An 18,380-nucleotide genomic window follows, 5' to 3' on the forward strand; every position below is an offset into this window, starting at 1 on the left:
GAGGGACTGACCCCTTAAACATGTCACTGCCATTAGTACACTTTGCCCCTAGGAAGGACTGACCCCTTAACCATGTCACTGCCATTAGTACACTTTGCCCCTAGGAGGGACTGACCCCTTAACCATGTCACTGCCATTAGTACACTTTGCCCCTAGGAGGGACTGACCCCTTAACCATGTCACTGCCATTAGTACACTTTGCTCCTAGGAGGGACTGACCCCTTAAACATGTCACTGCCATTAGTACACTTTGCCCCTAGGAGGGACTGACCCCTTAACCATGTCACTGCCATTAGTACACTTTGCCCCTAGGAGGGACTGGCCCCTTAACCATGTCACTGCCATTAGTACACTTTGCCCCTAGGAGGGACTGGCCCCTTAACCATGTCACTGCCATTAGTACACTTTGCCCCTAGGAGGGACTGACCCCTTAACCATGTCACTGCCATTAGTACACTTTGCCCCTAGGAGGGACTGACCCCTTAACCATGTCACTGCCATTAGTACACTTTGCTCCTAGGAGGGACTGACCCCTTAAACATGTCACTGCCATTAGTACACTTTGCCCCTAGGAGGGACTGACCCCTTAACCATGTCACTGCCATTAGTACACTTTGCCCCTAGGAGGGACTGGCCCCTTAACCATGTCACTGCCATTAGTACACTTTGCCCCTAGGAGGGACTGACCCCTTAACCATGTCACTGCCATTAGTACACTTTGCCCCTAGGAGGGACTGACCCCTTAACCATGTCACTGCCATTAGTACACTTTGCCCCTAGGAGGGACTGACCCCTTAACCATGTCACTGCCATTAGTACACTTTGCTCCTAGGAGGGACTGACCCCTTAAACATGTCACTGCCATTAGTACACTTTGCCCCTAGGAGGGACTGGCCCCTTAACCATGTCACTGCCATTAGTACACTTTGTCCCTAGGAGGGACTGACCCCTTAACCATGTCACTGCCATTAGTACACTTTGCCCCTAGGAGAGACTGACCCCTTAACCATGTCACTGCCATTAGTACTCTTTGTCCCTAGGAGGGACTGAGCCCTTAACCATGTCACTGCCATTAGTACTCTTTGTCCCTAGGAGGGACTGAGCCCTTAACCATGTCACTGCCATTAGTACACTTTGCCCCTAGGAGGGACTGGCCCCTTAACCATGTCACTGCCATTAGTACACTTTGCCCCTAGGAGGGACTGGCCCCTTAACCATGTCACTGCCATTAGTACAATTTGCCCCTAGGAGGGACTGATCCCTTAACCATGTCACTGCCATTAGTACACTTTGCCCCTAGGAGGGACTGACCCCTTAACCATGTCACTGCCATTAGTACACTTTGCCCCTAGGAGGGACTGGCCCCTTAAACATGTCACTGCCATTAGTACACTTTGCCCCTAGGAGGGACTGGCCCCTTAAACATGTCACTGCCATTAGTACACTTTGCCCCTAGGAGGGACTGGCCCCTTAACCATGTCACTGCCATTAGTACACTTTGCCCCTAGGAGGGACTGGCCCCTTAACCATGTCACTGCCATTAGTACACTTTGCCCCTAGGAGGGACTGACCCCTTAACCATGTCACTGCCATTAGTACACTTTGCCCCTAGGAGGGACTGGCCCCTTAACCATGTCACTGCCATTAGTACAATTTGCCCCTAGGAGGGACTGATCCCTTAACCATGTCACTGCCATTAGTACACTTTGCCCCTAGGAGGGACTGACCCCTTAACCATGTCACTGCCATTAGTACACTTTGCCCCTAGGAGGGACTGACCCCTTAACCATGTCACTGCCATTAGTACACTTTGCCCCTAGGAGGGACTGGCCCCTTAACCATGTCACTGCCATTAGTACACTTTGCCCCTAGGAGGGACTGACCCCTTAACCATGTCACTGCCATTAGTACACTTTGCCCCTAGGAGGGACTGACCCCTTAACCATGTCACTGCCATTAGTACACTTTGCCCCTAGGAGGGACTGACCCCTTAACCATGTCACTGCCATTAGTACACTTTGCCCCTAGGAGGGACTGGCCCCTTAACCATGTCACTGCCATTAGTACAATTTGCCCCTAGGAGGGACTGATCCCTTAACCATGTCACTGCCATTAGTACACTTTGCCCCTAGGAGGGACTGACCCCTTAACCATGTCACTGCCATTAGTACACTTTGCCCCTAGGAGGGACTGACCCCTTAACCATGTCACTGCCATTAGTACACTTTGCTCCTAGGAGGGACTGACCCCTTAAACATGTCACTGCCATTAGTACACTTTGCCCCTAGGAGGGACTGACCCCTTAACCATGTCACTGCCATTAGTACACTTTGCCCCTAGGAGGGACTGACCCCTTAACCATGTCACTGCCATTAGTACACTTTGCCCCTAGGAGGGACTGACCCCTTAACCATGTCACTGCCATTAGTACACTTTGCTCCTAGGAGGGACTGACCCCTTAAACATGTCACTGCCATTAGTACACTTTGCCCCTAGGAGGGACTGACCCCTTACCCATGTCACTGCCATTAGTACACTTTGCCCCTAGGAGGGACTGGCCCCTTAACCATGTCACTGCCATTAGTACACTTTGCCCCTAGGAGGGACTGGCCCCTTAACCATGTCACTGCCATTAGTACACTTTGCCCCTAGGAGGGACTGACCCCTTAACCATGTCACTGCCATTAGTACACTTTGCCCCTAGGAGGGACTGACCCCTTAACCATGTCACTGCCATTAGTACACTTTGCTCCTAGGAGGGACTGACCCCTTAAACATGTCACTGCCATTAGTACACTTTGCCCCTAGGAGGGACTGACCCCTTAACCATGTCACTGCCATTAGTACACTTTGCCCCTAGGAGGGACTGGCCCCTTAACCATGTCACTGCCATTAGTACACTTTGCCCCTAGGAGGGACTGACCCCTTAACCATGTCACTGCCATTAGTACACTTTGCCCCTAGGAGGGACTGACCCCTTAACCATGTCACTGCCATTAGTACACTTTGCCCCTAGGAGGGACTGACCCCTTAACCATGTCACTGCCATTAGTACACTTTGCTCCTAGGAGGGACTGACCCCTTAAACATGTCACTGCCATTAGTACACTTTGCCCCTAGGAGGGACTGGCCCCTTAACCATGTCACTGCCATTAGTACACTTTGTCCCTAGGAGGGACTGACCCCTTAACCATGTCACTGCCATTAGTACACTTTGCCCCTAGGAGAGACTGACCCCTTAACCATGTCACTGCCATTAGTACTCTTTGTCCCTAGGAGGGACTGAGCCCTTAACCATGTCACTGCCATTAGTACTCTTTGTCCCTAGGAGGGACTGAGCCCTTAACCATGTCACTGCCATTAGTACACTTTGCCCCTAGGAGGGACTGGCCCCTTAACCATGTCACTGCCATTAGTACACTTTGCCCCTAGGAGGGACTGGCCCCTTAACCATGTCACTGCCATTAGTACAATTTGCCCCTAGGAGGGACTGATCCCTTAACCATGTCACTGCCATTAGTACACTTTGCCCCTAGGAGGGACTGACCCCTTAACCATGTCACTGCCATTAGTACACTTTGCCCCTAGGAGGGACTGGCCCCTTAAACATGTCACTGCCATTAGTACACTTTGCCCCTAGGAGGGACTGGCCCCTTAAACATGTCACTGCCATTAGTACACTTTGCCCCTAGGAGGGACTGGCCCCTTAACCATGTCACTGCCATTAGTACACTTTGCCCCTAGGAGGGACTGGCCCCTTAACCATGTCACTGCCATTAGTACACTTTGCCCCTAGGAGGGACTGACCCCTTAACCATGTCACTGCCATTAGTACACTTTGCCCCTAGGAGGGACTGGCCCCTTAACCATGTCACTGCCATTAGTACAATTTGCCCCTAGGAGGGACTGATCCCTTAACCATGTCACTGCCATTAGTACACTTTGCCCCTAGGAGGGACTGACCCCTTAACCATGTCACTGCCATTAGTACACTTTGCCCCTAGGAGGGACTGACCCCTTAACCATGTCACTGCCATTAGTACACTTTGCCCCTAGGAGGGACTGGCCCCTTAACCATGTCACTGCCATTAGTACACTTTGCCCCTAGGAGGGACTGACCCCTTAACCATGTCACTGCCATTAGTACACTTTGCCCCTAGGAGGGACTGACCCCTTAACCATGTCACTGCCATTAGTACACTTTGCCCCTAGGAGGGACTGGCCCCTTAACCATGTCACTGCCATTAGTACAATTTGCCCCTAGGAGGGACTGATCCCTTAACCATGTCACTGCCATTAGTACACTTTGCCCCTAGGAGGGACTGACCCCTTAACCATGTCACTGCCATTAGTACACTTTGCCCCTAGGAGGGACTGACCCCTTAACCATGTCACTGCCATTAGTACACTTTGCTCCTAGGAGGGACTGACCCCTTAAACATGTCACTGCCATTAGTACACTTTGCCCCTAGGAGGGACTGGCCCCTTAACCATGTCACTGCCATTAGTACACTTTGTCCCTAGGAGGGACTGACCCCTTAACCATGTCACTGCCATTAGTACACTTTGCCCCTAGGAGAGACTGACCCCTTAACCATGTCACTGCCATTAGTACTCTTTGTCCCTAGGAGGGACTGAGCCCTTAACCATGTCACTGCCATTAGTACTCTTTGTCCCTAGGAGGGACTGAGCCCTTAACCATGTCACTGCCATTAGTACACTTTGCCCCTAGGAGGGACTGGCCCCTTAACCATGTCACTGCCATTAGTACACTTTGCCCCTAGGAGGGACTGGCCCCTTAACCATGTCACTGCCATTAGTACAATTTGCCCCTAGGAGGGACTGATCCCTTAACCATGTCACTGCCATTAGTACACTTTGCCCCTAGGAGGGACTGACCCCTTAACCATGTCACTGCCATTAGTACACTTTGCCCCTAGGAGGGACTGGCCCCTTAAACATGTCACTGCCATTAGTACACTTTGCCCCTAGGAGGGACTGGCCCCTTAAACATGTCACTGCCATTAGTACACTTTGCCCCTAGGAGGGACTGGCCCCTTAACCATGTCACTGCCATTAGTACACTTTGCCCCTAGGAGGGACTGGCCCCTTAACCATGTCACTGCCATTAGTACACTTTGCCCCTAGGAGGGACTGACCCCTTAACCATGTCACTGCCATTAGTACACTTTGCCCCTAGGAGGGACTGGCCCCTTAACCATGTCACTGCCATTAGTACAATTTGCCCCTAGGAGGGACTGATCCCTTAACCATGTCACTGCCATTAGTACACTTTGCCCCTAGGAGGGACTGACCCCTTAACCATGTCACTGCCATTAGTACACTTTGCCCCTAGGAGGGACTGACCCCTTAACCATGTCACTGCCATTAGTACACTTTGCCCCTAGGAGGGACTGGCCCCTTAACCATGTCACTGCCATTAGTACACTTTGCCCCTAGGAGGGACTGACCCCTTAACCATGTCACTGCCATTAGTACACTTTGCCCCTAGGAGGGACTGGCCCCTTAACCATGTCACTGCCATTAGTACACTTTGCCCCTAGGAGGGACTGGCCCCTTAACCATGTCACTGCCATTAGTACAATTTGCCCCTAGGAGGGACTGATCCCTTAACCATGTCACTGCCATTAGTACACTTTGCCCCTAGGAGGGACTGACCCCTTAACCATGTCACTGCCATTAGTACACTTTGCCCCTAGGAGGGACTGACCCCTTAACCATGTCACTGCCATTAGTACACTTTGCCCCTAGGAGGGACTGGCCCCTTAACCATGTCACTGCCATTAGTACACTTTGCCCCTAGGAGGGACTGGCCCCTTAACCATGTCACTGCCATTAGTACACTTTGCCCCTAGGAGGGACTGACCCCTTAACCATGTCACTGCCATTAGTACACTTTGCCCCTAGGAGGGACTGGCCCCTTAACCATGTCACTGCCATTAGTACAATTTGCCCCTAGGAGGGACTGGCCCCTTAACCATGTCACTGCCATTAGTACACTTTGCCCCTAGGAGGGACTGACCCCTTAACCATGTCTCTGCCATTAGTACACTTTGCCCCTAGGAGGGACTGACCCCTTAACCATGTCACTGCCATTAGTACACTTTGCCCCTAGGAGGGATTGACCCCTTAACCATGTCACTGCCATTAGTACATTTTGCTCCTAGGAGGGACTGACCCCTTAAACATGTCACTGCCATTAGTACACTTTGCCCCTAGGAGGGACTGGCCCCTTAACCATGTCACTGCCATTAGTACACTTTGTCCCTAGGAGGGACTGACCCCTTAACCATGTCACTGCCATTAGTACACTTTGCCCCTAGGAGAGACTGACCCCTTAACCATGTCACTGACATTAGTACTCTTTGTGCCTAGGAGGGACTGAGCCCTTAACCATGTCACTGCCATTAGTACTCTTTGTCCCTAGGAGGGACTGACCCCTTAACCATGTCACTGCCATTAGAACACTTTGCTCCTTGGAGGGACGGACCCCTTAAACATGTCACTGCCATTAGTACACTTTGCCCCTAGGAGGGACTGGCCCCTTAACCATGTCACTGCCATTAGTACACTTTGCCCCTAGGAGGGACTGACCCCTTAACCATGTCACTGCCATTAATACACTTTGCCCCTAGGAGGGACTGACCCCTTACCCATGTCACTGCCATTAGTACACTTTGCCCCTAGGAGGGACTGACCCCTTAACCATGTCACTGCCATTAGTACACTTTGCCCCTAGGAGGGACTGATCCCGTAACCATGTCACTGCCATTAGTACACTTTGCCCCTAGGAGGGACTGACCCCTTAACCATGTCACTGCCATTAATACACTTTGCCCCTAGGAGGGACTGACCCCTTAACCATGTCACTGCCATTAGTACACTTTGCCCCTAGGAGGGACTGACCCCTTAACCATGTCACTGCCATTAGTACACTTTGCCCCTAGGAGAGACTTACCCCTTAACCATGTCACTGCCATTAATACACTTTGCCCCTAGGAGGGACTGACCCCTTACCCATGTCACTGCCATTAGTACACTTTGCCCCTAGGAGGGACTGACCCCTTAACCATGTCACTGCCATTAGTACACTTTGCCCCTAGGAGGGACTGATCCCTTAACCATGTCACTGCCATTAGTACACTTTGCCCCTAGGAGGGACTGACCCCTTAACCATGTCACTGCCATTAATACACTTTGCCCCTAGGAGGGACTGACCCCTTAACCATGTCACTGCCATTAGTACACTTTGCCCCTAGGAGGGACTGACCCCTTAACCATGTCACTGCCATTAGTACACTTTGCCCCTAGGAGGGACTGACCCCTTAACCATGTCACTGCCATTAGTACACTTTGCCCCTAGGAGGGACTGACCCCTTAACCATGTCACTGCCATTAGTACACTTTGCTCCTAGGAGGGACTGACCCCTTAAACATGTCACTGCCATTAGTACACTTTGCCCCTAGGAGGGACTGGCCCCTTAACCATGTCACTGCCATTAGTACACTTTGTCCCTAGGAGGGACTGACCCCTTAACCATGTCACTGCCATTAGTACACTTTGCCCCTAGGAGAGACTGACCCCTTAACCATGTCACTGCCATTAGTACTCTTTGTCCCTAGGAGGGACTGAGCCCTTAACCATGTCACTGCCATTAGTACTCTTTGTCCCTAGGAGGGACTGAGCCCTTAACCATGTCACTGCCATTAGTACACTTTGCCCCTAGGAGGGACTGGCCCCTTAACCATGTCACTGCCATTAGTACACTTTGCCCCTAGGAGGGACTGGCCCCTTAACCATGTCACTGCCATTAGTACAATTTGCCCCTAGGAGGGACTGATCCCTTAACCATGTCACTGCCATTAGTACACTTTGCCCCTAGGAGGGACTGACCCCTTAACCATGTCACTGCCATTAGTACACTTTGCCCCTAGGAGGGACTGGCCCCTTAAACATGTCACTGCCATTAGTACACTTTGCCCCTAGGAGGGACTGGCCCCTTAAACATGTCACTGCCATTAGTACACTTTGCCCCTAGGAGGGACTGGCCCCTTAACCATGTCACTGCCATTAGTACACTTTGCCCCTAGGAGGGACTGGCCCCTTAACCATGTCACTGCCATTAGTACACTTTGCCCCTAGGAGGGACTGACCCCTTAACCATGTCACTGCCATTAGTACACTTTGCCCCTAGGAGGGACTGGCCCCTTAACCATGTCACTGCCATTAGTACAATTTGCCCCTAGGAGGGACTGATCCCTTAACCATGTCACTGCCATTAGTACACTTTGCCCCTAGGAGGGACTGACCCCTTAACCATGTCACTGCCATTAGTACACTTTGCCCCTAGGAGGGACTGACCCCTTAACCATGTCACTGCCATTAGTACACTTTGCCCCTAGGAGGGACTGGCCCCTTAACCATGTCACTGCCATTAGTACACTTTGCCCCTAGGAGGGACTGACCCCTTAACCATGTCACTGCCATTAGTACACTTTGCCCCTAGGAGGGACTGACCCCTTAACCATGTCACTGCCATTAGTACACTTTGCCCCTAGGAGGGACTGGCCCCTTAACCATGTCACTGCCATTAGTACAATTTGCCCCTAGGAGGGACTGATCCCTTAACCATGTCACTGCCATTAGTACACTTTGCCCCTAGGAGGGACTGACCCCTTAACCATGTCACTGCCATTAGTACACTTTGCCCCTAGGAGGGACTGACCCCTTAACCATGTCACTGCCATTAGTACACTTTGCTCCTAGGAGGGACTGACCCCTTAAACATGTCACTGCCATTAGTACACTTTGCCCCTAGGAGGGACTGGCCCCTTAACCATGTCACTGCCATTAGTACACTTTGTCCCTAGGAGGGACTGACCCCTTAACCATGTCACTGCCATTAGTACACTTTGCCCCTAGGAGAGACTGACCCCTTAACCATGTCACTGCCATTAGTACTCTTTGTCCCTAGGAGGGACTGAGCCCTTAACCATGTCACTGCCATTAGTACTCTTTGTCCCTAGGAGGGACTGAGCCCTTAACCATGTCACTGCCATTAGTACACTTTGCCCCTAGGAGGGACTGGCCCCTTAACCATGTCACTGCCATTAGTACACTTTGCCCCTAGGAGGGACTGGCCCCTTAACCATGTCACTGCCATTAGTACAATTTGCCCCTAGGAGGGACTGATCCCTTAACCATGTCACTGCCATTAGTACACTTTGCCCCTAGGAGGGACTGACCCCTTAACCATGTCACTGCCATTAGTACACTTTGCCCCTAGGAGGGACTGGCCCCTTAAACATGTCACTGCCATTAGTACACTTTGCCCCTAGGAGGGACTGGCCCCTTAAACATGTCACTGCCATTAGTACACTTTGCCCCTAGGAGGGACTGGCCCCTTAACCATGTCACTGCCATTAGTACACTTTGCCCCTAGGAGGGACTGGCCCCTTAACCATGTCACTGCCATTAGTACACTTTGCCCCTAGGAGGGACTGACCCCTTAACCATGTCACTGCCATTAGTACACTTTGCCCCTAGGAGGGACTGGCCCCTTAACCATGTCACTGCCATTAGTACAATTTGCCCCTAGGAGGGACTGATCCCTTAACCATGTCACTGCCATTAGTACATTTTGCTCCTAGGAGGGACTGACCCCTTAAACATGTCACTGCCATTAGTACACTTTGCCCCTAGGAGGGACTGGCCCCTTAACCATGTCACTGCCATTAGTACACTTTGTCCCTAGGAGGGACTGACCCCTTAACCATGTCACTGCCATTAGTACACTTTGCCCCTAGGAGAGACTGACCCCTTAACCATGTCACTGACATTAGTACTCTTTGTGCCTAGGAGGGACTGAGCCCTTAACCATGTCACTGCCATTAGTACTCTTTGTCCCTAGGAGGGACTGACCCCTTAACCATGTCACTGCCATTAGAACACTTTGCTCCTTGGAGGGACGGACCCCTTAAACATGTCACTGCCATTAGTACACTTTGCCCCTAGGAGGGACTGGCCCCTTAACCATGTCACTGCCATTAGTACACTTTGCCCCTAGGAGGGACTGACCCCTTAACCATGTCACTGCCATTAATACACTTTGCCCCTAGGAGGGACTGACCCCTTACCCATGTCACTGCCATTAGTACACTTTGCCCCTAGGAGGGACTGACCCCTTAACCATGTCACTGCCATTAGTACACTTTGCCCCTAGGAGGGACTGATCCCTTAACCATGTCACTGCCATTAGTACACTTTGCCCCTAGGAGGGACTGACCCCTTAACCATGTCACTGCCATTAATACACTTTGCCCCTAGGAGGGACTGACCCCTTAACCATGTCACTGCCATTAGTACACTTTGCCCCTAGGAGGGACTGACCCGTTAACCATGTCACTGCCATTAGTACACTTTGCCCCTAGGAGAGACTTACCCCTTAACCATGTCACTGCCATTAATACACTTTGCCCCTAGGAGGGACTGACCCCTTACCCATGTCACTGCCATTAGTACACTTTGCCCCTAGGAGGGACTGACCCCTTAACCATGTCACTGCCATTAGTACACTTTGCCCCTAGGAGGGACTGATCCCTTAACCATGTCACTGCCATTAGTACACTTTGCCCCTAGGAGGGACTGACCCCTTAACCATGTCACTGCCATTAATACACTTTTCCCCTAGGAGGGACTGACCCCTTAACCATGTCACTGCCATTAGTACACTTTGCCCCTAGGAGGGACTGACCCCTTAACCATGTCACTGCCATTAGTACACTTTGCCCCTAGGAGGGACTGACCCCTTAACCATGTCACTGCCATTAGTACACTTTGCCCCTAGGAGGGACTGACCCCTTAACCATGTCACTGCCATTAGTACACTTTGCTCCTAGGAGGGACTGACCCCTTAAACATGTCACTGCCATTAGTACACTTTGCCCCTAGGAGGGACTGGCCCCTTAACCATGTCACTGCCATTAGTACACTTTGTCCCTAGGAGGGACTGACCCCTTAACCATGTCACTGCCATTAGTACACTTTGCCCCTAGGAGAGACTGACCCCTTAACCATGTCACTGCCATTAGTACTCTTTGTCCCTAGGAGGGACTGAGCCCTTAACCATGTCACTGCCATTAGTACTCTTTGTCCCTAGGAGGGACTGAGCCCTTAACCATGTCACTGCCATTAGTACACTTTGCCCCTAGGAGGGACTGGCCCCTTAACCATGTCACTGCCATTAGTACACTTTGCCCCTAGGAGGGACTGGCCCCTTAACCATGTCACTGCCATTAGTACAATTTGCCCCTAGGAGGGACTGATCCCTTAACCATGTCACTGCCATTAGTACACTTTGCCCCTAGGAGGGACTGACCCCTTAACCATGTCACTGCCATTAGTACACTTTGCCCCTAGGAGGGACTGGCCCCTTAAACATGTCACTGCCATTAGTACACTTTGCCCCTAGGAGGGACTGGCCCCTTAAACATGTCACTGCCATTAGTACACTTTGCCCCTAGGAGGGACTGGCCCCTTAACCATGTCACTGCCATTAGTACACTTTGCCCCTAGGAGGGACTGGCCCCTTAACCATGTCACTGCCATTAGTACACTTTGCCCCTAGGAGGGACTGACCCCTTAACCATGTCACTGCCATTAGTACACTTTGCCCCTAGGAGGGACTGGCCCCTTAACCATGTCACTGCCATTAGTACAATTTGCCCCTAGGAGGGACTGATCCCTTAACCATGTCACTGCCATTAGTACACTTTGCCCCTAGGAGGGACTGACCCCTTAACCATGTCACTGCCATTAGTACACTTTGCCCCTAGGAGGGACTGACCCCTTAACCATGTCACTGCCATTAGTACACTTTGCCCCTAGGAGGGACTGGCCCCTTAACCATGTCACTGCCATTAGTACACTTTGCCCCTAGGAGGGACTGACCCCTTAACCATGTCACTGCCATTAGTACACTTTGCCCCTAGGAGGGACTGACCCCTTAACCATGTCACTGCCATTAGTACACTTTGCCCCTAGGAGGGACTGGCCCCTTAACCATGTCACTGCCATTAGTACAATTTGCCCCTAGGAGGGACTGATCCCTTAACCATGTCACTGCCATTAGTACACTTTGCCCCTAGGAGGGACTGACCCCTTAACCATGTCACTGCCATTAGTACACTTTGCCCCTAGGAGGGACTGACCCCTTAACCATGTCACTGCCATTAGTACACTTTGCTCCTAGGAGGGACTGACCCCTTAAACATGTCACTGCCATTAGTACACTTTGCCCCTAGGAGGGACTGGCCCCTTAACCATGTCACTGCCATTAGTACACTTTGTCCCTAGGAGGGACTGACCCCTTAACCATGTCACTGCCATTAGTACACTTTGTCCCTAGGAGGGACTGACCCCTTAACCATGTCACTGCCATTAGTACACTTTGCCCCTAGGAGAGACTGACCCCTTAACCATGTCACTGGCATTAGTACTCTTTGTCCCTAGGAGGGACTGAGCCCTTAACCATGTCACTGCCATTAGTACTCTTTGTCCCTAGGAGGGACTGAGCCCTTAACCATGTCACTGCCATTAGTACACTTTGCCCCTAGGAGGGACTGGCCCCTTAACCATGTCACTGCCATTAGTACACTTTGCCCCTAGGAGGGACTGGCCCCTTAACCATGTCACTGCCATTAGTACAATTTGCCCCTAGGAGGGACTGATCCCTTAACCATGTCACTGCCATTAGTACACTTTGCCCCTAGGAGGGACTGACCCCTTAACCATGTCACTGCCATTAGTACACTTTGCCCCTAGGAGGGACTGGCCCCTTAAACATGTCACTGCCATTAGTACACTTTGCCCCTAGGAGGGACTGGCCCCTTAAACATGTCACTGCCATTAGTACACTTTGCCCCTAGGAGGGACTGGCCCCTTAACCATGTCACTGCCATTAGTACACTTTGCCCCTAGGAGGGACTGGCCCCTTAACCATGTCACTGCCATTAGTACACTTTGCCCCTAGGAGGGACTGACCCCTTAACCATGTCACTGCCATTAGTACACTTTGCCCCTAGGAGAGACTGACCCCTTAACCATGTCACTGACATTAGTACTCTTTGCGCCTAGGAGGGACTGAGCCCTTAACCATGTCACTGCCATTAGTACTCTTTGTCCCTAGGAGGGACTGACCCCTTAACCATGTCACTGCCATTAGAACACTTTGCTCCTTGGAGGGACGGACCCCTTAAACATGTCACTGCCATTAGTACACTTTGCCCCTAGGAGGGACTGGCCCCTTAACCATGTCACTGCCATTAGTACACTTTGCCCCTAGGAGGGAATGACCCCTTAACCATGTCACTGCCATTAATACACTTTGCCCCTAGGAGGGACTGACCCCTTACCCATGTCACTGCCATTAGTACACTTTGCCCCTAGGAGGGACTGACCCCTTAACCATGTCACTGCCATTAGTACACTTTGCCCCTAGGAGGGACTGACCCCTTAACCATGTCACTGCCATTAGTATACTTTGCCCCTAGGAGGGACTGACCCCTTAACCATGTCACTGCCATTAATACACTTTGCCCCTAGGAGGGACTGACCCCTTAACCATGTCACTGCCATTAGTACACTTTGCCCCTAGGAGGGACTGACCCCTTAACCATGTCACTGCCATTAGTACACTTTGCCCCTAGGAGAGACTTACCCCTTAACCATGTCACTGCCATTAATACACTTTGCCCCTAGGAGGGACTGACCCCTTATCCATGTCACTGCCATTAGTACACTTTGCCCCTAGGAGGGACTGACCCCTTAACCATGTCACTGCCATTAGTACACTTTGCCCCTAGGAGGGACTGACCCCTTAACCATGTCACTGCCATTAGTACACTTTGCCCCTAGGAGGGACTGATCCCTTAACCATGTCACTGCCATTAGTACACTTTGCCCCTAGGAGGGACTGACCCCTTAACCATGTCACTGCCATTAATACACTTTGCCCCTAGGAGGGACTGACCCCTTAACCATGTCACTGCCATTAGTACACTTTGCCCCTAGGAGGGACTGACCCCTTAACCATGTCACTGCCATTAGTACACTTTGCCCCTAGGAGGGACTGACCCCTTAACCATGTCACTGCCATTAGTACACTTTGCCCCTAGGAGGGACTGACCCCTTAACCATGTCACTGCCATTAGTACACTTTGCTCCTAGGAGGGACTGACCCCTTAAACATGTCACTGCCATTAGTACACTTTGCCCCTAGGAGGGACTGGCCCCTTAACCATGTCACTGCCATTAGTACACTTTGTCCCTAGGAGGGACTGACCCCTTAACCATGTCACTGCCATTAGTACACTTTGCCCCTAGGAGAGACTGACCCCTTAACCATGTCACTGCCATTAGTACTCTTTGTCCCTAGGAGGGACTGAGCCCTTAACCATGTCACTGCCATTAGTACTCTTTGTCCCTAGGAGGGACTGAGCCCTTAACCATGTCACTGCCATTAGTACACTTTGCCCCTAGGAGGGACTGGCCCCTTAACCATGTCACTGCCATTAGTACACTTTGCCCCTAGGAGGGACTGGCCCCTTAACCATGTCACTGCCATTAGTACAATTTGCCCCTAGGAGGGACTGATCCCTTAACCATGTCACTGCCATTAGTACACTTTGCCCCTAGGAGGGACTGACCCCTTAACCATGTCACTGCCATTAGTACACTTTGCCCCTAGGAGGGACTGGCCCCTTAAACATGTCACTGCCATTAGTACACTTTGCCCCTAGGAGGGACTGGCCCCTTAAACATGTCACTGCCATTAGTACACTTTGCCCCTAGGAGGGACTGGCCCCTTAACCATGTCACTGCCATTAGTACACTTTGCCCCTAGGAGGGACTGGCCCCTTAACCATGTCACTGCCATTAGTACACTTTGCCCCTAGGAGGGACTGACCCCTTAACCATGTCACTGCCATTAGTACACTTTGCCCCTAGGAGGGACTGGCCCCTTAACCATGTCACTGCCATTAGTACAATTTGCCCCTAGGAGGGACTGATCCCTTAACCATGTCACTGCCATTAGTACACTTTGCCCCTAGGAGGGACTGACCCCTTAACCATGTCACTGCCATTAGTACACTTTGCCCCTAGGAGGGACTGACCCCTTAACCATGTCACTGCCATTAGTACACTTTGCCCCTAGGAGGGACTGGCCCCTTAACCATGTCACTGCCATTAGTACACTTTGCCCCTAGGAGGGACTGACCCCTTAACCATGTCACTGCCATTAGTACACTTTGCCCCTAGGAGGGACTGACCCCTTAACCATGTCACTGCCATTAGTACACTTTGCCCCTAGGAGGGACTGGCCCCTTAACCATGTCACTGCCATTAGTACACTTTGCCCCTAGGAGGGACTGATCCCTTAACCATGTCACTGCCATTAGTACACTTTGCCCCTAGGAGGGACTGACCCCTTAACCATGTCACTGCCATTAGTACACTTTGCCCCTAGGAGGGACTGACCCCTTAACCATGTCACTGCCATTAGTACACTTTGCTCCTAGGAGGGACTGACCCCTTAAACATGTCACTGCCATTAGTACACTTTGCCCCTAGGAGGGACTGGCCCCTTAACCATGTCACTGCCATTAGTACACTTTGTCCCTAGGAGGGACTGACCCCTTAACCATGTCACTGCCATTAGTACACTTTGCCCCTAGGAGAGACTGACCCCTTAACCATGTCACTGCCATTAGTACTCTTTGTCCCTAGGAGGGACTGAGCCCTTAACCATGTCACTGCCATTAGTACTCTTTGTCCCTAGGAGGGACTGAGCCCTTAACCATGTCACTGCCATTAGTACACTTTGCCCCTAGGAGGGACTGGCCCCTTAACCATGTCACTGCCATTAGTACACTTTGCCCCTAGGAGGGACTGGCCCCTTAACCATGTCACTGCCATTAGTACAATTTGCCCCTAGGAGGGACTGATCCCTTAACCATGTCACTGCCATTAGTACACTTTGCCCCTAGGAGGGACTGACCCCTTAACCATGTCACTGCCATTAGTACACTTTGCCCCTAGGAGGGACTGGCCCCTTAAACATGTCACTGCCATTAGTACACTTTGCCCCTAGGAGGGACTGGCCCCTTAAACATGTCACTGCCATTAGTACACTTTGCCCCTAGGAGGGACTGGCCCCTTAACCATGTCACTGCCATTAGTACACTTTGCCCCTAGGAGGGACTGGCCCCTTAACCATGTCACTGCCATTAGTACACTTTGCCCCTAGGAGGGACTGACCCCTTAACCATGTCACTGCCATTAGTACACTTTGCCCCTAGGAGGGACTGGCCCCTTAACCATGTCACTGCCATTAGTACAATTTGCCCCTAGGAGGGACTGATCCCTTAACCATGTCACTGCCATTAGTACACTTTGCCCCTAGGAGGGACTGACCCCTTAACCATGTCACTGCCATTAGTACACTTTGCCCCTAGGAGGGACTGACCCCTTAACCATGTCACTGCCATTAGTACACTTTGCCCCTAGGAGGGACTGGCCCCTTAACCATGTCACTGCCATTAGTACACTTTGCCCCTAGGAGGGACTGGCCCCTTAACCATGTCACTGCCATTAGTACACTTTGCCCCTAGGAGGGACTGGCCCCTTAACCATGTCACTGCCATTAGTACACTTTGCCCCTAGGAGGGACTGGCCCCTTAACCATGTCACTGCCATTAGTACAATTTGCCCCTAGGAGGGACTGATCCCTTAACCATGTCACTGCCATTAGTACACTTTGCCCCTAGGAGGGACTGACCCCTTAACCATGTCACTGCCATTAGTACACTTTGCCCCTAGGAGGGACTGACCCCTTAACCATGTCACTGCCATTAGTACACTTTGCCCCTAGGAGGGACTGGCCCCTTAACCATGTCACTGCCATTAGTACACTTTGCCCCTAGGAGGGACTGGCCCCTTAACCATGTCACTGCCATTAGTACACTTTGCCCCTAGGAGGGACTGACCCCTTAACCATGTCACTGCCATTAGTACACTTTGCCCCTAGGAGGGACTGGCCCCTTAACCATGTCACTGCCATTAGTACAATTTGCCCCTAGGAGGGACTGGCCCCTTAACCATGTCACTGCCATTAGTACACTTTGCCCCTAGGAGGGACTGACCCCTTAACCATGTCTCTGCCATTAGTACACTTTGCCCCTAGGAGGGACTGACCCCTTAACCATGTCACTGCCATTAGTACATTTTGCTCCTAGGAGGGACTGACCCCTTAAACATGTCACTGCCATTAGTACACTTTGCCCCTAGGAGGGACTGGCCCCTTAACCATGTCACTGCCATTAGTACACTTTGTCCCTAGGAGGGACTGACCCCTTAACCATGTCACTGCCATTAGTACACTTTGCCCCTAGGAGGGACTGGCCCCTTAACCATGTCACTGCCATTAGTACACTTTGCCCCTAGGAGGGACTGAGCCCTTAACCATGTCACTGCCATTAGAACACTTTGCTCCTTGGAGGGACGGACCCCTTAAACATGTCACTGCCATTAGTACACTTTGCCCCTAGGAGGGACTGGCCCCTTAACCATGTCACTGCCATTAGTACACTTTGCCCCTAGGAGGGACTGACCCCTTAACCATGTCACTGCCATTAATACACTTTGCCCCTAGGAGGGACTGACCCCTTACCCATGTCACTGCCATTAGTACACTTTGCCCCTAGGAGGGACTGACCCCTTAACCATGTCACTGCCATTAGTACACTTTGCCCCTAGGAGGGACTGATCCCTTAACCATGTCACTGCCATTAGTACACTTTGCCCCTAGGAGGGACTGACCCCTTAACCATGTCACTGCCATTAATACACTTTGCCCCTAGGAGGGACTGACCCCTTAACCATGTCACTGCCATTAGTACACTTTGCCCCTAGGAGGGACTGACCCCTTAACCATGTCACTGCCATTAGTACACTTTGCCCCTAGGAGAGACTTACCCCTTAACCATGTCACTGCCATTAGTACACTTTGCCCCTAGGAGGGACTGGCCCCTTAACCATGTCACTGCCATTAGTACAATTTGCCCCTAGGAGGGACTGACCCCTTAACCATGTCACTGCCATTAGTACACTTTGCCCCTAGGAGGGACTGACCCCTTAACCATGTCACTGCCATTAGTACACTTTGCCCCTAGGAGGGACTGACCCCTTAACCATGTCACTGCCATTAATACACTTTGCCCCTAGGAGGGACTGACCCCTTAACCATGTCACTGCCATTAGTACACTTTGCCCCTAGGAGGGACTGACCCCTTAACCATGT

The 18,380-nt window shown here is 51.5% G+C and overlaps 1 protein-coding gene across 4 annotated transcripts in view; it reads left to right on the plus strand.

Moving 5' to 3' along the window:
* The window catches only part of WDR47 (WD repeat domain 47), a 97,053-nt gene that overhangs the window by 41,575 nt on the left and 37,098 nt on the right, over positions 1-18,380 (plus strand). The gene's annotated exons all lie outside the window — the stretch shown is intronic.

The sequence above is a fragment of the Ascaphus truei genome, chromosome 10, assembly GCF_040206685.1.
Source record: "Ascaphus truei isolate aAscTru1 chromosome 10, aAscTru1.hap1, whole genome shotgun sequence".
Lineage (NCBI taxonomy): Eukaryota > Metazoa > Chordata > Amphibia > Anura > Ascaphidae > Ascaphus > Ascaphus truei.